This window comes from Lontra canadensis, unplaced genomic scaffold (genome assembly GCF_010015895.1).
Source record: "Lontra canadensis isolate GAN:19392208 unplaced genomic scaffold, GSC_riverotter_1.0 scaffold10, whole genome shotgun sequence".
NCBI lineage: Eukaryota > Metazoa > Chordata > Mammalia > Carnivora > Mustelidae > Lontra > Lontra canadensis.
In genome coordinates, this window is record NW_022631004.1 from 12,312,002 (window position 1) to 12,321,786 (window position 9,785).

Consider the following 9,785-nt stretch of genomic DNA (forward strand, 5'->3'; position numbering starts at 1 on the left):
TCCCCATGCTTGTGTTCCCTCTCTCACTGTCTCTGTCAAATAAATAAATAAAATCTCTAAAACAGAAATGAATTATATAGAAATTCTACATGCAAAATACAGTAACAGAAATGAAGAAATCAATATATAGATTTAACAACAGATTGACTATAGCTGGATAAAGATTACTCAGTTATAATATTGCAAATTTAGACAATGTAAATTTTGTTGTTTTCTTTTTATAATTTAATGTAGGTGGTGTTTTATTATAATTAATTGTAAATTTTATTTTACATTACAGTCAGTAATTTTTTTATTGGTGAGAGAAAGAAAAATCTAAATGAGTTTACTAAAAAAAAAAAAAGAGGAGGGCAAAACAAAATAGTCAGTTGGGAAGAAATATTTCTCTCAAAAAGGACCATTTACATGGTTCAGATTAGTGGTGAGAAGCTTTGCTATATAGCTGCACTTTCTTTTTTTTATTTATTTTTCTGTATGATGAAAAACCAAAGTAAAATTGAGACTTCGATCACAATAAGTTAATAATGAGGTTATGATCATTATAAAGCCTATCATAATTAAAGGACTCTTAGCAATGGAGATAAAGAGTATGAGCATTATAAAGACCAGTTAAAAACGCCCAAAGTTAAGAAATGTGCACGCTGAATATTGGTTTTGGTGCACAGTGTAAATATACAAAGTGAACTAAAGAAAGTCATAACTTGTACTCAAAATTTGAAGGAAAATAAGAGTTATGTTATATAGTATATTAATTTAGGTGCCCATCAGACAAGATTTCAAGTGTAAACAATTTACTCCTACAAAATAAGTAGGAGAGTTCTTAGGTGGAACAGGTCAAGGACAAAAGTTATGTTATCAAGCCAGCTACCACTATGGGTGTTTAATATCTAAGAGCTCCGGGAAAAGGTATAAAATATGTGTCTACAAATAATCCCACTATAGGGGCAAGAGAGCTGGCTTCACACACCAACTCATCACTCATTGTTTGAGGGCTGCTCATGAGGGGACAGAGCTAATTTCCCAGAACTTCCAGCACTTCTGCTACCCTTCTCCTCTGACTTTGCCATGAGACCTACTTGGGCTAGCCTACTGAAAGATGAGACAAAGTTGGGCAGAGCCAGGTCATCCCAATCATCCCAGATGAGGTCATACCAGATCAGCCAACTTGTGAGACCAGAAGAACCAAAGGGCCCACAGATTTACACACTAAATAAATTCTTACTGTTTTTAACAACCATGTTTTGTGGTTGTTTGTTATGTGCCATATTATTATGGCAATAGAGAATTAGTATCTAGAAGGAGTGTGCTGCCATAGCATAAGTCAAGCAAATTGGTTTTGGACAAGGTGGCAGACAGAGGCTGGAAAACTGGCAATGAAATTGCTACAACAAACGAGAAACAGGGTAGCTCATGTTATACAGCCTTAAAACATTTGGTAAAACTGTCATGTGAGGTAACCTGAATGTATAAAATGTAAGTTGTGAATTTTTGGACTTCACTTCCAGGCAGAATATTGAAAATAATCAGCTGACCCATACTAGTTGAATAGTACATAAGAAGAAGACAAACTTAGAAAAGAGCACACACGCACACACAGTTTACCCAGTTTACGGGGAGAATTTTGTGGGAATCCCAAGAGGCCAAAATTTGCTAAGATAGAAACCAGAATTGTTTCTTATCTCTACGTTCTTAAGACAGAAAAAGATTCTCAAATGAAGACATGGCCCCGAGATAAAGATAAAATCAAGGGTGTGGCCATCATACCTTTTAGAAGCACCTTTTAAAAAACAAAGCCAGGGCCCAGTAGGTGCTCTCAGTTGGTCAAAAGAACTTTGGGGAAAATTTTGGGTGCTGTTTCTCAGTAGAAAATACATGCAAAGTAGCAGTGGTTAAGTGTTGAGAGGCGTAACTACAATCTGACTATGGAGACTACCAACCCTGAATCAGTATTGTGGTTTCTCTCCCCTCTAGTTCTTTCTCAGTCTTTATCTCTAAGTTTATCTCCACCTAAAATTTGCAAATATCCCCGAATCATGACTGTGAGAATTAATAAAAGGAAACCACACTTAAAACGCAGTCAGGAGGCCAGAGGAGTGAACTCTCATGCCTTTTCACTCATCAATAGCAGACCCAACAGAAAGAGATGTGCCTTGCATAGGGATACTACTTTAATATCCCAGCAATGGAAGAAAGGTTTTCCTCCTCTCCTGGCAACAGGCCAGCCAATAAGAGATGGTCACAACTCAGCCAATGAGAAGCCCCTATACTAGGAATGCCATTTAGGCCAATGGACTTTCTGTTTATAATAGGCCCTCCCAATTTCCCCCTTTTCTCTATAAGAAAGCATTCCTCTCCTTTGTTCTGGGGACTTGCATATGGTTTTGTCATAGCTTCCTTATACCAGATTACAATTCTCTGCTATTCCAAAATGAACCCATTATGTTGGTAAAGTAACTGGGCAGTTTTATATTTAATGTTAACACAACCTAGAGTCAGACTCAGGTAGGAATCAGCAGTTTCATAGTTTCTATCACACTGCATTTGCAAGATGTTTCCTTTTGGAACCTCACCAAAGATGTGCTGGCGGATTACTTATCATCTTGGTAGTTGGAGCCTTCACTGATGATCTTTGTCCTTTCAAATTAATATAAATCAACGTCTAATAGTTAGCAAACTAACAACAGCAAAGGCAAGCCGCCCAGGGAGTACAACCTAAGGAAACTGAAACAGTCCAGACATTCCAGATTCAAGGGTGGGGAGCTGTTGAAACAGAACTCTGGGACAATGCACTTGTCAGAAATGTGTCTTCGGAAGCTGAGGATAGAGTCTTGAAAGTTTAGTTTGTTTATCGCTCCTGACTTGAGAAGTTATTCTGCATGCATTAACTAGCTCCAAGACTTGCTGTTGGCCCTCCACACCATACAATGTTTTAATAATCAAATACCTTGATTTCCCAGGAGTAGCATCTGGTTTACAATTACTGACAACACTGTATCAGAAAGACAGACACTGCTCTTTTGAACTTGACTTGAAAAAAACTCCCGTTTGATCTCTACAGCCAAAGGCAACAGAGTTAATAAGTTTCAAACACTACAACCTCCAGAGACTCTACCTTTTCTCTTTCTTATTTGGAAAAGCAAGTATGCAATAAAAATAAGTATAACAATCTTACCATGGAAGTAGTTTAATTCCTATCCCAAAATATTAAGGAATATTTAACAATATAATACTTGATAATAAAAAGCAAAAAACCACATTGACTCACATGAGGACCAGGCCCAGGTCTTCTGACTCCCAATCCATGCTCCTTCCACTTCTGCCTCATTTGACTAGATGTTTTACATACTATCAAGTTTATTTCTATACCAGATAATTCTTTTTTTTTAAGATTTTATTAATTTATTTGAGAGAGAGAAGATGAGCAGGCTGAAGAGCAGAAGGAGAGTGAGAAGCAGGTTCCCGCTGAGCAGGGAGTCCAACGTAGGACTCCATTCCAGGAATCCAGAATCATGACCTGAGCCAAAGGCAGACACTTAACCAACTGAGCTACTCAGGCACCCCTATCCTAGACAATTCTAAAGTAATTTTCTTTAATACTGGGATTCTGTACATTATCATTGAGAATTAAAAACTTTTTTGGGGGGAAAAAAAGGCATGTTACAAACAGTATGTATTATGATGTCATATTTGTTTTTTATATCTAATATAATTGACAATTGAACCAATTATATTCCTATTAAATTGAAGACACTTCCAATTAATTGACCGAAAACAAGATTAAATCTCAACAGAAGGAAGGTCAATATTTCCTGATTATCTTTGGAGAATATAGATGAAGGAAAACAGTGGCTTTTCACCTAATGTTCGAAATGAACCCATGTCAAGTTTGTAATTAAAAGGGACTCCTAGGTAGGAATCACCAAATAATATTTTGAAATTGAATGAGTGGGATTTTGGTCTGACAAATTATTACTTAAGCTCATGTAACCTTTATCTCTAAAGTAGCCCTACAAGGAACTAAGAAACCCCAGAATGCCTGGAATGAAATGGTTCTGAAAGGACTTCCAGTGTTCAAGCAAAATCATACCTAAACCAAGGTAGTCATAAGGGTTGGCTTATTAATTTTGGGCAAGGATCATATTCAAAATATTTAACAACTTGTATCTCATGTACCAGTCAATCAGAATGAATACTGGCTGGCAAAAATGCAATATTTCATGTGACATCAATTTATTACAAGATATTATCAATTAATTCACATTAAACATAGGCTGCGTAGGCCAAGTAACACTTGCCCTCGGATCAGAAATGCTCCACTGGTTTGTAGCATCAGTATTAGAATACCTCTTAATACGGCAGCTAAAGAACATGGATTTTTACCTTTTCAAACATTTACATGAAAGGTTTAGGGGAAAACAATAAAATATGACCCCTTACTACTTACCTCATTTTATTAATTTTACCTAAAACTGGGGCTGATAATATCTTATAATAAATAGATGTCACATAAAATGTTTTAGCTTCTCTTGAAAGATGAAAAGACCTGTAAGTATGACCTCACAACCCCTCATGACAACAAGACCCAGAAGTCACTCCCTTCACAAGGGACAAGCTCCCTGTGTGGATGCACCTGCCACCAGCCATGCTCTGCACTTTTAGTAACATGTCATGCTTATGGACGCTTGAGCTTGGAACCTGGATAGAGTTCAATTAGTCAAATTACCGAGAACGGCCTCAAGTTTCCCAAGACTTTAAGTCATCTAATTAGATGTCCTCTACCCCTTGTGTCTTTCCACAAACCAATCAAACTTCGCATAATTAGAAACAGTCTCAATGACAAATAAGTGACTTGGAAAAGAATACAAATAGTATGAATAGGCTGTCTACAAAAAAACAGGGTATAATATTATTTTATGATTTTACCTTCCCCCCACAAAAAAAAAAAAACAACCCACAGAGTGTTTCCTGGGTCATTTCCTTATAATTTGTCACAATACCCCCATACAAGGAGTTATTATTCCAAACACAGTGCCCTAAATTGCAATTGGAATTGGATGTCAGATGAACAATTTCATGTCTCCTAAAATTTAGATTAATTCAGACTTCTTTTATTTTGCTAATAAAGACCTTAGCTAGCTGTGGGTCTCTGAAGTGTTAGAAACAACACAATTATTGTGCTTTGACTCTTTTGTGACTCAGAAACACACATCTGTAAAATCCTCATACCATAATCCAGCCTGGCTTACTAGACAGTAAAAGGAACACTCCAACAGCAAGTGCTTAATAAGAGTTGATTAATATTGATCAAAAAAGATAGAGAAGAGGGATACAAAACTTAGTCAATATCTAGTCATGTCAAATAAAACTCATTTCCTTTTTTTCCAGTAGGGTCTCCAGGTTGGTAGATCAGGGGAATGTGGCTACATAGTGTTTCTGCAAAAAATAAGTGTTTACATAGGCTTCTTTTTTATTATGTTATTTGGGTAGAGGAATATGGGTTAAATGAAATCACAATTAGGATGTTATCTTTTCCTTAAAACTGGCTTATTCTCCAGCATTGTCTCTCCTAGTTTGTAGTAACATCATTCACCACCAGATATCCAAGCTAGACTTCTCAGCATCATCCTGATTCTTTTTTCTCCTTCATTCATATTCAGTACCCTACCACTTCTAGAATCTATTCCCCTCCTTAGCCTCACTGCTGTTTCTCTGGTATAAGCCCTCCTACTTCTATACCTTTCTGAATGTTCATGTCCTGCAATCTAGCCCCATAAGCCACCAGATTGATTTTTTTTTTTAATAAAAGTAAGTCCATAGCACTACTCTACTTAACATCTATCAGTGATTCCCCAACCAAAGCCCTCAGTGGTCTTAGGCTGCAAAAATGAAATTCAAGACCTAGGATGAAGACAGTGGGAACGCCACTTTGGTCTTCATGGGCAGACCACACCCAGATGGGCAAACAAGAAAGATCCACCAAGATCCACACAACCCTTTCAGATGGATGTTTTGTATGGAAGTGAAAAATCTGTGGTTATAAAGAACAATCTGGAAATAATTACAGAGTAGTTGTTAGATTTATTCTGTGAACCCAAGAAATGGAACTAGGATTCATATATATTAGAGAATCAAATTTTGACTATTACAAACAACATTTAATGCTCAGAATTAAACAAGACCCTGCAAAGAAAGTGATGTATTTCCCATCATAGAAAGTATTTAAACAGACTCGATTTATATGCCTGATCAGAGTATTATAGAAACTGTTCAAGTCTCTAATAATTTAATTATGTGAACTTTAAAGTTCTTCAAATCCCAATATGTTATGATTAATTCTCCAAAATTAAAGATGTTCAGTACTAGTAACACTTCTAATATAAGATTTAATGAATCAAAATACTGCCAACTGGGACACCTGGGTGGCTTAGTCAGTTAAGCATCTGCCTTTGGCTCAGGTCATGGTCCCAGGGTTTTGGAATCCAGTTCCACATCGGGCTCCTTGGTAAGCAGGGGAGTCTGCTTCTCCCTCTGCCTCTGTTACTCCCCCTGCTTTTGTTCTCTCTCTCCCCTCTTTCTCTCTCTCTTACAAATAAATAAATAAAATCTTTAAAAAAAATACTCCCAACCAATGGCTTATTTATAATAATACAATTTCTCTCATCCCTTTTGGCCAACCACACCAGCTTCCCAAATATGCATCATATCAGTTTTAACAATCTCAGCTAAAGTAAGACAGACCTCCTTGGTTTAGAAAAAAATTCAATGATATGCGCATTGAGTACCCACCAATTCCTATAGGAATCAGTAAATAACTGTCGTCCTGGGAGTTCCAATCTCAAAGCATTTTCCACTCTGTGGCACATTACTCTGTGGCGCATACTCCTTCAGAAGTATCCTTGCACATTAACTACATAATAACATTTTTAAAAAATACTAATTTAAACTTAGGTCTAACATTCCTAATGAAATAAAGAATCTTTATGAAGATTCTTACCTCTGCCATGCAGAATATATAACACCCAGAGCCAGGAGAAGGGGGAAAATGTTATGAAGGAAAAAATAAATAAACAAACAACAAAAACAACAAAACAAAAAGAAAAAAAAACAAAAAATAGAAAAAAAATCCTATAGGAATACTGCAAAGAAACTTGTGTGGTCAAATTTTCAGTATTTGCTGTGATCAGTTTTGTTATTTTTATAGTATAAAACAAGTTTCTAGGAGTAGAACTCTCTTCTAGGAAGCAATTAGATTGTAAATTGTCATGTGCCTTTTTTCAAGGAAAACTGGGAAAGGTTACATAAATATGACATAATTATGGCAAGGCAGATTGTATCATATCACTTTTCTGCTGCTATTCAAACCTTTTCCTTTTGCTAAGTTCAGAGGAACTAAGTGTATGTAAAGATTTAGTGAACTTTTCAATATTCTGGCCACTGCACAGGAAAAATGTTACTAGGAACCATTTTTAAATCCGTAACGATGGAGCTGGGAATCAGGCTCCTCCCTTGGTGAACTCCTAAGCATCTAAAGGAAGCAAGCCTGGGTCAGACTGAGGTTTCTGAAGGGGGAGAGAGGGATGAGAGAGATCTCACAAGATGGTGGTCAGCCTACAGAACAAAGTTAAATGGCTCTGGTGCTTTCTCCCATACACATGCTATACCATGGTGGTTCCTGTTCCAATGAGGTAGCTCTCTCAGAGGAAAAGCCAGACATACAAATGCAGGAGGACAGACAGATCTAGGGAGCATGCAGTGAAAGAGAAATGGGAATAGTAAGTAATTCAGACTCTTGTATAGCTTGCCCTTCACTGGCCATCAAGCCACATGTCCTAAGTGGGAGAATCTATGCCTGTTCTCAGTCTGGACTTTTGACAGGAAAGCGGCAGAGGGAGGGGGCTTGGTGAGCTTTCTGGAACCTTCAATTTAGAAATCCAGAAAGAGGGGGAAGTCTCTCCTAATTACACCTAACCACGAAATGTCAATAAATTACCCTCAATGTCTTTTCCAGAATATCCAATGATGTATGGACTCTAATGAAGTGTTAATACCAGGTAAAATCAGAAAGGAAAGCTCAGATGATCATAAAGTGTAAGATATATGGTCATTAATCCTTTCTCCACTCTTAGTTCTCTTAATTGGCTTCCCTTGAATCTTTGAGGCATAATAACTCTCATTTGCACCCTTCTGGAAATGGCTAGGTATGTTTTGAAATTGTATGGCTCATTTCGTGGTCATTCTAACAGCAATTACAATATTCTGTGGTTAACACAGCATAATGTTCACTGAAACTCTATCATAATTACGCCAGCCAGTTATAAGGGAATTACTGTGGCAGGCACTCTAGGAACGTAATACCATTAAACAACCTTCCCCACCACCCACCTGGAAAGCTCTCCCTCTCAGCACAGAGGATAAGTTTGTGTATCTCTCTCAGGGCTCTGAAAGCAGTTATACACTGCAACCGAAAAAATGCCTTTTGACCCCATCATTTGTTTCTAAACATTGATGACCTGAAGGAGTTCAAAAACATCATCTTCAAGCCATTTTTTTCCCCTGTGGTCGGTTAGCTCTAATGCCCCGCACAGTTTTCTTCTTGTTAACAACTGTTCTCTCCATGACTTGTTACTGCCACACTTTTATGCCGTCTATTTTTCCGTTATAAATGGACTCTTGTGATTACTTAGAGTTAGTTTCAATTATAATATGTTCTGAATAGGGTTTATACATACACAGGATTAGAATTCCATTTCTGTCTTGTTCTTCTTGACCACAGCAGTCATCCCAAATGGATGCGGGAGATGGAAGAGCCAGAAAGGAGAAGCAGCATCCACAGTTTTCTTGAGCCCAACTATCTACACGTAAGGAGCTCCTGACTTTGATCCTCCATTAGGATGAGCTGCCTGACTCTGTAACTGTTGCTCACACTGTGTGTGACTTGATTCCATAATTTGTGGCCTCTTCAAGAAAAAGCAACACCCAAACAAACTGTACCAGGCACAGCATCCTCGGAATGCCTATAAGCTGGGGTTCTGTGCTCAAGGGAACACTGAAGGTTTTCCTTCTGAAACCAGCCTCAGAGGTTGGGGGCTGCATGTGCGGCATTCCTCACACTCTCCCACCTCTTACCTCATTGTAGACACAAACATTTCCAAAACTGAAATTTCCCTTTCACGTCTTTTTTTTTTTTTACTTCAATTCTCTGTTCTTTTCGCTTCTGTTCCAAATGGTAATCCAGTGACCAAAAATATAAATATTAAATTAAATTTTAATTTGATTTAAAAATTTAATAAATTAAAAAAAATTAAAACTCATAAAAATGAAAAGAAAGAGAGGAAGTAAAAAGACAGATCCAGTAAGACTTCTGAAGCACCTCTATGTGTAAGAATTCTAAAAAAGGTGTGTATATCTAAATGTCTTTCTCACTCACAAGAAATCACAGGAGTAGCAAAACCAAAAATTGAGCTAATGAGTGAAATGGTGGGCAGTGGTTAGCTGTTCGGTCTCATCCATTGAAATTCTGAAGAACTCCACTGTGTCCTCTGTCATCAGCATGGCACATATCTGTCCTACATAGATGGCCACAGCTCCAGACAACTGGCCAAAACTTTTTAAATTCTGAAAAGTTATATATCTCTAACTGTGACCAGATACTGTTTTTGAGATTCAACCTAGGTTTCTTTCTCTCCCGTCCATTCAAGCAGATACACAGTCATGCATCTTTTGCCTGGGAGGAGTAAACTAACAACCACAAAAAAAGCAGAATTTAACCCAAGTTTCCCCAGCCT